Source organism: Hemicordylus capensis, chromosome 5, assembly GCF_027244095.1.
Source record: "Hemicordylus capensis ecotype Gifberg chromosome 5, rHemCap1.1.pri, whole genome shotgun sequence".
In the NCBI taxonomy this organism is placed as follows: Eukaryota; Metazoa; Chordata; class Lepidosauria; order Squamata; family Cordylidae; genus Hemicordylus; species Hemicordylus capensis.
Window position 1 is genome coordinate 241149944 of NC_069661.1, and position 4622 is coordinate 241154565.

Here is a 4622-nt window from a genome sequence, read left to right on the forward strand (position 1 = left end):
CAGTGCCACACTGCGCATGCGTGACGGCCTCCAAAATGTTCATCATGCCAGGGAATAGGCCTGGAAATGGCTGATGACAATCCGAACCTGGTGGTTTTTGCATAAAGGAAGGCCGGTGGGGGGAGGAGAGGGAACCTCCATGGACCGCCACCCCACCCCACACCCCGCCACCTTGGAGAAGCCCCCTGGAGGGGATAAGTTTTTTTTGTTTTTTTGAAAAAAAGTTTGATGAAGCCCCCTGAACCGAATCAAACGGGGGGGGGGCGCATTTGATTGGGGGTAAAACCAAACTGGCCTAGTTCGGTTCTGGCCCATTTGAACTCGAACCAGGCCAGGCAGTTTTGTGCACACCCCTAGTCAGAGTAGGCACTAAGTGACGGATCAATGCCATCACTTAGTACAAGGCAGCTTTATATATAATGAAGATGATACTTGATGACGGTCACTCGTATGAGGCATGTCTGGCATCCATTGATGCAGCTTTTCCATATCCATCGTATTCTGATCATCTTTGGCAGTTATGAAGCATATGAAGTCGTATCCTTACATCACATCCGTCATGGTCCCATCTTAGATCCAGCTATAATTGAACTCCTCTTCACAGCATGGTAGTACGAGCCTGCTTGCTAGAGAGTGAGATTGTTGCCTATAGCTTAGGAACCTTCATCCTTCTGCACAGTGTGTAAGCAGGCTTTCTGGAGTGTCTGTTTATTCCCATCATTGGAAAAAAGCGTTTGCCACTTAATTGTGGTTTTCTGACAAAGATTTCATTAAGTTGCGGATGACTAGCTGATCAAGGGCGCCATCCCACACTCTTTTTTCTGATACCAGGATATTGTACTAGTCCGTTTTATAAATCCAAACAGATCCATTTCTATTTTGTCCCAAGCGTAACCACCTTCAGTCCTCCTATCCCTCTCTTGCTATAGTTCTCTCTAACCCTAGTCCGCTTCTCATGTAATTCCCCACGAATTTACAGAATGTGGTGGGGGGGACCACACGCTTTAGCTCTGCCACCTGATAGTGATGACATGCCAACTACCACACCCCAGGGGTTGTGCATTTAGCTTTCATGAGAAAGGGGCCCTACCCACACACTCCATGCCAGTGGGAACCCTAATGGAAACCTATGGCGGAGGTTCCCAACCTGTTAAAAACAAACCTTCGGCTCAGATACCCCATTGAGATATGTGTGTGTGTGTACAAACACATTTAAATGGCTTTTTGGAAACAAGTGAAGACACATCTCTTCAGCCAGGCTTTTTAGTTGAGGTTTTGATGGTTTTAGCTGATGTTTTTTGTTGAATTTTATTGATTGCTTTAATTTTAAATTTTATATATGTTTTTAATATTTCATCTTCTGGGTTGTTTTATTCTTGTAAACTGCCTAGAGACTTCGTTACTGGGCGGTATATAAATATGTGAAATAAATAAATAATTATAATTATAGACAGGCTAGTTCAGTCTCTGGTTTACATCCAGACTAAGTTACTCATGAGTACTCCCACTAAAATTAATGGGATAAGTTTCCTTGTCCTATTAATTTCAATGGGAGTAAATTGTGCCATCGAGTTGATGTCGACTCCTGGTGCCCACAGAGCCCTGTGGTTTTCTTTTGGTAGAATACAGGAGGGGTTGACCATTGCCTCCTCCCGCGCAGTATGAGATGATGCCTTTCAGCATCTTCCTATATTGCTGCTGCCCGATATAGTACCAGTGGGGATTCAAACCAGCAACCTTCTGCTTGTTAGTCAAGCATTTCACCACTGCGCCATTTAAGGTGGATTCAATGGGAGTACTCCATGCTAATTTTCTGAAGCCTGTCAGTCAGGCTGAGGGGGTGGGATACTCTGAGGTTCAGAATGTAGCCAGCCAATCAGGAGCAGAGGAGGAGGGGCTTCACCTCCCTCCCTCCTGTTCTGCAATGGACACATCACTGAGCGGACACGCTAGCTTCAAGCTGGGGATTGGGAACAAATATTGCAGCTGCAGTGTAGGGAGACAGGGGAATTCTAAGCACCCCTTGGGAGCTCTTCAAGTCCCCCTAGGGTAGAGTTGCCATGTCCCCCAGAATTTTGGGTTTCACTCAGATTTCTTAGCCCACCCAAATTCACCCAGATTTCAGATTTCATTTTTTAAAAAATATATTTTTAAAGGTAAGTGCTAGCCATTGTAGAAGTGGAGTTATTGAGCAAAATGTGCAGTAACTATTCTGCTCAAAAATCATTTTCAAGCCAATTTACATAATATGCAAAATAGGCACCCAGATTTGGAAAGCCAGAACATGGAAGCGCTGGTCGCTGTCACTAACTTCTTCTCCTTTTCTTCCCTGCTCCTTTAGGATGCATGTCACAGCCCACAGCCTCTCTTTCAAGGCTTATGATGGAGATTATAGCTGCATTTGCACATAACGCAGAACTGAGGGTCCAATGGACCTGCGGTTCTGACAGCCCCACCCCTCCGCCCTTGCTTACCTGCCTGCATTCAGACGTAATCAACAAGACCCTAACTGCAGCCCAGGACCCTAACTGCAGAGAGGTGGGGAACTGGATGAATGCACTTCCTTCTGGAATGTAGGACAGCCCCAGCAGCCAATTGCAGCCTGAGTGAGGGAGGAGCTTCCTCCCTCAACTCCGGTTACTCCAGCATGCAGCATTGGGACGTAATGATCCTGGAATGGAACCTCAGGTAGGAGCGGCAAAACTCACTACAAACCTAAGGTTGAAACTGGAGTTTGGGGAGGGAAACCTCGTCGTTTTTGTGTCTGAACCATGTTCGCATGCATTTGGACGTACACGAAATTCCACCTTAGGCCCCTCCAACTCTGGTTTCCCATTATGTGCGAATGGGGCCTATGTATTGCTAATACAGCACCAGCCATGGGGTTTTGAAGAATAGCACAGGAACATAGGAAGCTGCCATATACTAGGTCAGACTATTGGTCTATCTAGCTCAGTATTGTCCTCACAGACTGGCAGCAGCTTAGCCAAGGTTGCAGGCAGGAATCTCTCTCAGTCCTCTCTTGGAGATGCTGCCAGGGAGGGAACTTGGAACCTTCTGCTCTTCCCAGAGTGGCTCCATCCCCTGAGGGCAATATCTTACAGTGCTCACACTTCTAGTTTCCCATTCATATACAACCAGGGTGGACCCTGCTTAGCTAAAGGGACAAGTCATGCTTGCTACCACAAGATCAACATAACAACTGAGAGTGGGTACAGTGTAGGGGATAACAGACAGAACTGTGAATGAGAAAATCTTTGGTTCAGATCTCACCTTTGTCATGAACTGACTTGTGGCCTTTGGCACGGCACCCTGCCCTAGCTGCCGCCACACCTGCCCCATCCATGATATGAGGATAGTAATCCAGAAGGTTGTTAGAAGGATCACCACAAGATAACAGCAGCGAAGCACTTTGATCTCTTGAAAGCCCAATAAATTTCCCGCAGGTGTCACTAGGTACTGAGAAGCTCAGGGCCCCTCAGGCCCCCCCCACACACATTAGCATGGATGTCGGTGGTGACAACACTGTTTTTTATTTACTGCATTTGCATTCTGCTCTTCCTCCAAGGAGCCCAGAGCAATATGCATAATTCTGTTGATCCTCACAACAACTCTGTGAGGCAGGTTAGGCTGAGAGATAGCAATAGCAATAGCAATAGCACTTACATTTATATACCGCTCTATAGCCAAAGCTCTCTAAGCGGTTTACAATGATTTAGCATATTGCCCCCCAACATTCTGGGTACTCATTTTACCGACCTCGGAAGGATGGAAGGCTGAGTCAACCTTGAGCTCCTGGTCAGGATCGAACTTGTAACCTTCTGGTTACAGGGCAGCAGTTTTACCACTGCGCCACCAGGAGCTCTTGAGGCTCTTGAGGAGATGAGGGTCACTGTGTGCCCAGAGTCACCCAGTGAGTTCCATGGCTGAATGAGTGGTCCTAATCCAACACTCTAACCACTACACCACACTGACTCTGGTTTGGTTTATGTATGTATTTATTTGTTTGCTTATTGTGCCTTTTCATAACCGCTCCCCACTCTGCACCGACAGTTCAGGTTTTTGTGGTGGCAAAGTTGCCGCCATTTATCAAATTCTGTTTTAAATTCTGATTTAGGTTGCCGGGGCTGCTGCTCCAAGAGAGAGCCCCCACAATGCACCAGGGCTTACATCCTCTTGCCAAGCCTGCCTGGGACATAATGGAAAGGGGAAAGTTTGGACCAACTGCCTTCTCTCAATTTCTTCTGCTGCTCCCGGATTGGACGAGGGAATAAGGGGATGGGGCTATCTCATTCTTCTCCCTTTTATTTAGAGTGCGGAGGAGGAGGAGACACAGACAGACCAGGCAGGTGTAGAATCCAAGGGAATGAACTGTGGTATGCAAGGACAAGGCAGTGGAGAGGAATCAGGAATATTAATAGTTTAATTAAATAGATGTCATGTACAGAGAGGCAAGTGCAGACTCCTTTTCAGTGCTCTTGCTGCTGGCTGTTTGTTAGCCCCGCCTCCACTCCAGGACTGGAATACAAGTAACTAAAGCCCCATTCAAAAGCTGGCCTGGATCAAGGAATGGATTAACCAAAAACCCTACAGCAGGGACAGGAATTAAAAATTAAAAATAT